Below are 10620 nucleotides of genomic sequence, written 5' to 3' on the forward strand. Positions count from 1 at the left end.
CTAGTACCAGTCCCTTCAGTTTTGACGACGGATTCTTTGTCTACTAAGGCAAAGTTGTTTCCATTGAGAAGTGTGCCCACCATAACATCCTACAGCCAGCAACATATTGTAAACGAAGCGACCATCGGTCACTTATTTGCAACAAGCAAAATAGCTAATAGTAAAATCTCAAGAAGAGATCAGAGTAGTAACTATGCTAACAAGTAAAGTCAATCGCCACATCAAAGTGGCTATTCCATGTGACTATTAGTTTAACCCAGCAGATCAAGAAAAATCGTTTGGTTTGCCCCCCACCCTTTTCCCTGAATGTAAAGACGAATATTGGTTGAAAATTCCTGACCCTCCTAGATTAACACTTTCCTGGAGCTCATAGATACAGGAAAATATTTAATAGAAATTCCGTTAAATAATATAGCTGCTGCCCGAGCATAAAATGTATTATCACCGCAAGAAGCAACAGGAAACTGAACCAGGTTGCAATTGTCGCAAAGCAGAATCCTGTCCGCTGGACCAGCAGTGTATGACGAAGTCGATTGTATAAGGAGCAGAGGTCTCGGCAACCCTTAATAGCAGCGACACAACCGATAAAAGAACATACATCGAGTTATGTGAAGGAATTTTTAAAAGACGCTACTCCAACCACAGTGAAAAAAGCAAAGCCACAAAGTTGGCGAGCCACATTTGGGCCATGAAAGAGGAAAATGTACCATATGTGATCAAATGGAGGATAATAGAAAGGTCTAAACCATACATGAATGAATCTAATAGATTTATGCTTTGCTTGGCCGAAAGGGCACCGATTTTATTCAGATCCAAGATTCCGAAAGCGATATTTAACACGAGGTTAGAGATTTTTAGTGGATGTAAACACATGTTTAAATATATCTTAAAAAATTGGAAGATTCCACCGATTCCTGGTTGACTGGCCATTTTCTTTCCAGCTTTCTTTATAACGCCAAGGAAAATAGATATAGTTTCTTCTTTCATTCTGTCGATTTATATCTCATATTTATATTTCATTATATTTTTTCCATCCTTTCATATTCCCTTTGTAATTTTTATCTATTACAATTATGGACCTTTATAACAAACACCATAGAGTTTTCCAACCTTATGCAATTTATGTATATTTATTTGGATTTTATGTACTTGTATAATTTATGTATTATATATAGCTTATGCATTTGTATATATTTCTATAGCCTTTAGATTATCTGTAGATATCATACTTTATATATTGACACGTTTATAATTTAATGTAAATTTTATAATTTTATCATTTATAACTTTATCATTTTAAATTCAGCTGAACGGTCCGCATCGGTTCAGTTTAGTAGCTCATCTGTAGCGGAATCTTCCATTAAATATGGTTTGCTTTAGCATCGCCTCTCGCCCGGTCCTCTGTTTAAACTTCTTGGTTTCATAGAATAATCAGAGCCCGATGAACGTACTTGTCATGTACGTGAAACTATTAGTAGAACATATAATTCATGTGGGGTGAAACACATACATTTATATATATATATACAATTGCAACGTGGAAAGTGTTTATAAGCCATTTAAAATAGCACACAAAAACTGTTAGATTCACTTCTACATTTAAATTTCATTTGTCGAAATATTTTAAATGTTGAAGTGAATCTAACGATTTTTGTGTGTTATTTTAAATGACTTATAAACACCTTCAACGCTGCAATTGTTTTTGTTTCAGTACACGATCTCAGATCAGGTCACCTGTATTGTATATATATATATATATATATATATATATATAGACGTATAGATAAACACACACGCACACGCACACACAGCACACACACACACACACACAGAAATATATACATATAGATAGATATACATAGACCTATATATACATATATGTATATAAATATATATCGGTGCATATAGATATACACACGCATACATACATACATACATACATACATACATACATACATACATACATACATATATATATATATATATATATATATATATATATATATATATATATATATATATATATATACACGTCCTTACACAGATTCATACACACCTATATATATACACACACACATACATCTCGGGTGTGGTGTGTGTTATTTATTATTATGTTGAGGTACTGCGTATAGGCTATTTATGGCTATGCGGATTCTGTGTTGTTTGTAGTGTAATGGGTGAGCCTGCATGCTGGATGTGAAGGTAGTGGGTTGTTTCTATTGTTATGGGTGGATGTGCATTCAGCGGCGTAGAGTTTTCAGTGCGAGTTAGTTATAGGTGCTTGGGTGCTTGGGTGTTCTACTGTAATAGGTGAATGCATTTTTGGTATGTATGCAACGTGCAATCCTTTCGGATAATTTGTCTATTAGTCTTTCTCTAGTTAGTAAAATTCTGATCTTTTACACTCTGCTGGTTAGAAAAACATGCGACTAGTTGTCCAAGAATTGGGAAAGAATGCTTGAATGAAAGAACTTGCAGAAGATGGTTCGCAAAATTCAAAAGTGGAGATTTCAGCCTTGAAGATGAAGATCGGACAGGACGTCCAGTTGAGTTTGATGATAAGCTCCTTGAGCCATTACTTGAAGAAAATTAAGCATTATCAGTTGAAGAATTGGCAATAAAGCTTAGTTCAAACCATACAACTGTTCATCGTCATCTTCAACAGCTTGGAAAGGTTCCTAAACTTGGAAAATGGGTGCCTCATGAATTGTCCGAAAGCAACGGCAAATCCCGAGTTGACATCTGCTCTTCTCTCCATTCTTGCGAACTCATTTCACCCTTTTTGGATAGACTTGTGACTGGTGACGAAAAATGGATCTTCTATCGAAATGTTAAACGTCGTTAACATTGGCTTGGTAAAAGGGAAAAAACTCAAACACAACCGAGAAGGTAACTTTATGGGAAAAAGAAATAAACAATTATGTTATGAACTTCAGTAGCTTACAGCTGTTTCTGGTGTAAGCTGCATTGTACTTATAGTTGAGTACTTGAGTGCCACCCGATAGCTTCATCGGAAAACACTTACATGTGTGAGTGTTGTTGTAGTAGTAGTAGTAGTAGTAGTAGTAGTAGTAGTAGTAGTAGTAGAATAAAAAATAATATATCCTCGGTACAGTATTATATACACACACACACACACACACACACACACACACACACACACACATACACACGCAAACACATGTTTTGTAGTATTTAATGCATTTTTCATTTATTGAGTAACTGAACGCCACGCATCCCGGCCTTTGTTAACAGTAAACTTTTATATATTTTTGCGACTCTATCTTCTTTCGTCCTTTCTCTCTCGTCCTATATATATATATATACGCACACACACACAGAAAAGGTGTGTGTATTGTCTGTGTGTATATATGTATGTATGTATGTATGTATAGGTGAGTGTATATGTATGCTTATATGCATATTATACACACACACACACACACACACACACACACACACACACACACACACACACATATATATATATATATATATATATATATATATATATATATATATATATATATATATATATATTACTTGTATGTATATATTACTTGTTTCACATTTTATATCTCTGAAGAGCAGAAGAGTTGTCTATAAATGCTTAACAATATAGGATACCGTTATAGGGACAGCACCTCTGCGAAACGATCGTAAGATGCTTAAAAAAGTTAATTCGAAACTTTTAAACTGTCATATTTATTATATATTTATACTTATACATATTTACATATATCTATATATATTTATATTTTTAATACAACAATTATTTTACACATGTATATATCTTTTTGAAGACTTTTGTAATATTGATTTCCTGATATTAATAACAACATACTATATAAAATATATATAATTCCTCGTATTAAATACATAAATACTTTAACAGTATTAATACTTTAATACAATAGAGCACTCAATATAAATTCAGTATATACTATTTTCATTGAATATATTTAACTAAAGATTTATACATATTATATATTTGTAATATAATGTGTGACAATCATTCGGTTGCCATAACAAAACTCCGAGTTTGGGATGTCGGGGTGGAAACGTGCACCGGCATCTCTTCATTTATCGAGGCAATTAAAATATGGCAACTGAATAATTGTCACATATTATATTACAAATAAATTCCTCTATTTACATGTTATCATACCATTACTATTAATATATTATATATATATATATATATATATATATATATATATATATATATATATATATATATACGCCCCTCCTTAATTCTTTTGTCCCTCTGCCTCTACCTCTCTCTCTTCTCTTCCCACGTCACCGGCGTTCGGCCAAGCCTGATCTTTCTTTCTTAGCCGGCCGTTGTGCGTGCAACATCGATATTCCTCCCTGTACCTGTGAAACTTTGTATCCCTGCCGTAAGGCTTTATTTCCACACACGCCAGCTTAATTTAATTCGTCCTTAGTCGAAAGACATCTGTTATTATGTCCTGCTATTATTTTTATTTTTTTGTATTTGTGTAACATAGTTCGTTTTTTCCGTCCTTGTTTTTGTATACATTCGCTGCTTTCTTCCAAGGAATCTAATGCTCATAGCTTAGTTTTTCCTTGGGGCTGGCCAGATTGGAGCAATATCGAGAATAACCAGCCGAAATTGCAAAGATAATCTGGATCTCGACTGAGGAAAGAAATCTCCGAATGATCTGTCCTTGTTTTTTTTATATCGGCTATCTGGATGTTTTGTTGTCCCTTTCTTGTGTCACTTAACTGTCTGGATGTCTTACGTTCTTGTCCCATTTTGTATTATTTATATATATATATATATATATATAGAGAGAGAGAGAGAGAGAGAGAGACAGACAGACAGACAGACAGAGAGATAGAGAGAGACAGAGAGAGAGACAGAGAGAGACAGAGAGAGAGAGTGGCGTACGTACACTTTGTCTCTTATATGTGTATATATATATATATAAATATATATATATATATATATATTCTCTTTTACTCTTTTACTTGTTTCAGTCATTTGACTGTGGCCATGCTGGAGCACCGCCTTTAGTCGGGCAAATAGACCTCAAGACTTATTCTTTGTAAACCTAGTACATATTCTACCGGTACTTTTGCTGAACTGCTAAGTTACGGGGACGTAAACACAACACCATCGCTTGTCAAGCGATGTTGGGGGGACAAACACAGACACATAAACATATACACACACACACATACATATATATACATATATACGACGGGCTTCTTTCAGTTTCCGTCTACCAAATCCACTCACAAGGCTTTGGTCGGCCTGAGGGTATAGTTGAAAGACACTTGCTCAAGGTGCCACGCAGTGGGATTGAACCCGGAACCATGTGGTTCGTAAGCAAGCTATTTACCACACAGCCACTCCTACGCCTATATATATATATATATATATATATATATATATATGAATGTATGTGTGTATATATACACACACACACACACACACACACACACACACACACACACATATATATATATATATATATATATATATATATATATATATATATATATATATATATATATATATATATATATATATATATATATATAGACATTCATAAGAATATAAAGCATTGAGTATAATATCATAATGAAGACGTTACTTTGAGCGCCAAAAGATATTTTCAACCATGTATGAAACCGGATGTGATATCAGTTATAACGGGAATGATGAAAAAGTAACATGTATCTTTTCAATATAGAGATTGATTAATTCTGAAGGTTGCCATGACAACGTTCTGCAAAAGTTCCCACCAATCCCACATTACAGATTTTAGCGGGCTTCACATTCAGTCGTGGGTGGTTTGTTTTACAATGTATCACCGATAAAAAAAGATCTTTTATAGTTTCAATATGTTTGCTGTATCACTTGACTAGTTAATGGCTTAGACTAGATAAGCTGTAAAACGATCTTCTGAAAATTAAATCCATTTGCTTTATTACTAATTATACATTTTTCACTCAATTACCACATCCGTTGAGCGAGAATAAATGTAAAATGCTTCAATACTATTGTAACATTAATTCATTATTCGGCTATCATTTATCATTTCAAGGAGTAATGCCAAATACCTTTTCTAGTTGTTTTCCATTCGGAGCTGTTCTCCAGCTGAAATTGGTAATATAATCCATTAGTTTCTTACTCCGCGCTTGCACGCAGACAAGTGCATACGCGCCCGCGCGCACACACACACACACACACACACACACACACACACTCACACACACACACACACACACACATACACACACACATGCACACATATTCAAATACATATACGTAAACATACGATCACATGCAGATACATATACATACAGATTTTCACATAAACCATCGTGTTTCTAGGTCTATGCTTACATATGTACATAAATACATACATACATATACATATACATACATATACATACATACATACATACATACATATATATATATATATATATATATATATATATATATATATATATATATATATATATATATATATATATATATATATATATATATAATTAAGTGGAGAACTGCGGTTTAAACAATAGATTACCTGCCTCTGGATACCTTCTAACAAAGACGGCACCCACACACAAGTAATCTCCAGGAGTGCCTTCGGATTTAACTATCCCCTGGTTGCTTAGATATTTCAGACTACCCCTGAAATATTGAAGCAATCCCATCATATACCTATATATATATATATATACATACACTTCATTTTGAGATTTGGGTTGTAAAATTCTCTATGTGAGTTCGTGTGTTGAAGCATATTTTGTTGTGTCTGGGGAGAGTCATTCTCTTTTAGTGCCTTATTATTTAACACACTCACCGGTAAAGTTTCCACTCATTTACTTACTTATTTTTCCTGAAGTTTTCATTGCATCTTACAACCTTTTCAATAGTTGTTGATAGGCTCAATGACTATATATATATATATATCAATACAAGAAGATACTACAATGATATATTAATATATTAAGATATATTGAACACATTATAGTATGAGTGGTTCGCTAGCAATTAAAAACCAAAAAAGGAATTAATAAATAAAGGGTGCAAAATAGCACCAGCGATTGCTAAAAATAAGAGTAAAAAAAATAACTCTGAAAGCCACAAAAAAACCTCTTTACATTTACGGGAAAGGGCAACAACATGCTAAAACGATATTTCCCTTATATATATATATATATATATATATATATATATATATATATATATATATATATATATATATATATATATATATATATATATATATATATACATATATATATATATACATATATATATATATATATATATATATATATATATATATATATATATATATATATATATATATATATATATATTCTTTTATTCTTTTATTTGTTTCAGTCATTTGACTGCGGCCATGCTGTAGTACTGCCTTTAGTCGAGCAAATCGACTCCAGGATTTATTCTTTGTAAGCCTAGTACTTATTCTATCGGTCTCTCTGCCGAACCGCTAGTTGACGGGGACGTAAACACACCAGCATCGGTTGTCAATCGATGTTGGGGGGACAAACACAGAAACACAAACATATACATATATATATATATATATATATATATATATATATATATATACGACGGGCTTCTTTCAGTTTCCGTTTACCAAATCCATTCACAAGGCTTTGGTCGGGCCGAGGCTATAGTAGAGGACACTTGCCCAAGGTGCCACGTAATGGGATTGAACCCAGAACCATGTGGTTCGTAAGCAAGTTACTTTATTTCATAAATTGGCCATGCAGCCTTACAATGATGTAGCTGCGGGCTGGACAAAGACACAAATGATAATGGAATGAAAAAAATGAAAAGATGGCTGGTTGGGGGGAAGCAGACAACACCTGCCGATTGCTGCTTCCCGGAAACATTGTTCTTTTTTTTTTCTCAATAACACAAAATGAGGTATTAAACCTCTTACCACAGTTCAAAGAATGGACGCAATCGTCCTTACAAGATGAGGCGCTGAGCCTCTTACCAAAAAAAAAACAAATTCAAAATTCAAATCGAGGCACTAAGGCCTCTTACCTTTCTTCCCCGACCAGGTAATTTGTTCCCCGCAGGCAATCCTGCAGTTCCACGTCGGGGCTCCAGAAAGCAAAACTGTATTGGTCCTTGGAAAAGGAGTCCATCACTCTGAACATATCATTTTCCATTATGACCTCCACAGTTACCTGTGGAGGCTAATCCTGGTCTTCAGTACAGGACAGGACCCCTTCCCTCCGGCCCTCTAGCTTCTTCACAAAGCTCTGTACAGCCCCTCCCTTATGAAAGAAGATCACAAATTTATCCTTCATCATAATGGGAGGGGCCACAGTTTCCTCCGTCGGTGGCACAATTCCCACCGACGAGGCTTCAGGACATGCCGGCAGTGTACTACTAACCGATGGCAATGTCCCATTCTTCTTTTTTCTCCTTTGTGCTCCGCGAGGGTGTAGTTCTTCCGCTTTATCCGGAGGACCTTCCCTCCCTCCCGCAGCTTTGGGGTCCTTCGATGGGCAACCATTGTTGCCCACCTTCTTCCTTTTATCTCCTTTTTTCAAGGAGGTCTCCACATCCTCGACTGCCTCTATCTCTCCCTCCGAAGGAGGAGGAGGGTCGCTACTTTTACTAACTGCTCCAGGATCCTACTTTGATCCTTGGGACAGTTCTTCTTAATATTTCCCGGTTCCAGGCACAGGTGACACTTGGGGGCGTCCTTCAAGTATCACTGGGTACCTGCAACCGGCCGGGTACCTGCAACCGGCCATTTTCAAAAAATCTGGAAATACCAGATCTTTAGCGGCTGATTGGGGCCATAGGGTCAAAACCGCTTTTGACCCCACCCCAATCAGCCGCCGGCAATAATTTCACATTTAAAAGCTTGTGCCCGCTGCCACCCAGACCCCGGCGGATAGTGTCCTCTATCCATTCCGGTTTAATGCCCGGTGGCAGCCCATAGGCCTAAGCTCATGTTAATTTCTTCCCACAATATATGAGGAGAAACAGAATTTCTTGCCCTTTTAGCTCACACCGTTGCGTATTTAGCACTCCTGGAAATAAACTTGATAGTTGGCAGAGTATCTGCCAACTCTTTTTCTATATCTATCTTAGGAAAGACAGCGATGGTGTCAAGTGATTTAGAATAAGTCCTCAACACCACCGTTCTTTCCGCTAAGTTTTTTAGCCATTGCTTGGGTGAGATGATTTCCTACTCCAATGCAGTATTCAATTTCTTCGCCATGCTTTGAAGAAAAAGTTCAGAAAACAATTCAGAAAAGAGACAACGAAAGTCCAAACAAAGTCAAAAACCAGTTCGGAGGAAGACAAAGAAAAGCAGAAGACAAAGAAGAGAAAAAAGAAGGAAGGAAGACAGTTCAAAACACAGCAACACACAATTCTGGCCACCGGTACTCCTGACCAAAAGGTACTTAACAGGTACTCCAAAAGTGAACAGGGACACAGCAACAGGAACACAGCTTCAAAAAAAAAACTCGACTGCGAGTACATATGTTGTCATCCTTTTGCCTTGCAAGATTCCTTAGTCCTTCATATTCTAGATCTTCCCTTTTATGTGTCCGTTCCATATTGTTTACCCAAGTCACTGTCAAGACAGCAACAAATATTTTTTTGTAAAATCAAACCATGCCATAAGCGTACGCATTCAGAGTTTAGACCCTGTGTTTTGTTTTGTTTGTTGTTGGTTTTTTTAAGTGAATTATGGTATCTGCAGTGTGACATGATCGCAGTTCTCTTGTTTTGTGTCATTATATGGGGTTTTTTCTGTGATAGCCATAAAAATCGAACTACAAATGCCCGCTTGTAATTGAACTCACAGTGTATGAATGCAAGTGTGTGTGTGTGTGTGTGTGTGTGTGTGTGTGTGTGTGTGTGTGTGTGTGTGTGTGTGTGTGTGTGTGTGTGTGTGTGTGTGTGTGTGTTGAGTATCTCATCACAGGCTGATGAGACCTGCTACCAGAACCGTGGAAACCAATATTACCTGGTCCATGGTCGGGTGATCGGCGACTAAACCGGCTACCCCACTTGAGTAACTTACTGCTCTTGTGAGGAGGGTGTCTGGACATTCAGCATGGCTAAAACATAACAGAAGAGCTCCTTGTCGGCGGACGGCCTTCCAGTTGGGGAAGGCAGCAGCAAATGACCCCAACATCTCTGCCAAGAAAACAGTATGAGAAACTTAATCTAATGGGAGAACTCATGCTTAATCGGGAAGAGTTTCATTATAGTATCTTCAACTCGCTGTAAAGGCACACGATACTTGACGACGACGTCATATATATATGAATATGTGTTTATGTGTATATATATATATATATATATATATATATATATATATATATATATATATATATATATATATATATATATATATATATATTAAAATGAGAATGTGTGTCTGTCTGTCTGTCTGTCTGTCTGTGTGAATCCCTAAAACTCGAGAACTACGCAACCAATTTCATTCAAATTTTACACATGCCTTACTTAGGGTTCCAGTTGTGTTTTAGTAAAACAAAATTATTAACTTCTTGCAGAGTTCGAGCACACGGCAACATAATATCTCCTCCATTATTTAAGTATTA

Source organism: Octopus bimaculoides, chromosome 14 (assembly GCF_046866305.1).
Source record: "Octopus bimaculoides isolate indiv1 chromosome 14, ASM4686630v1, whole genome shotgun sequence".
NCBI classification, from domain to species: domain Eukaryota; kingdom Metazoa; phylum Mollusca; class Cephalopoda; order Octopoda; family Octopodidae; genus Octopus; species Octopus bimaculoides.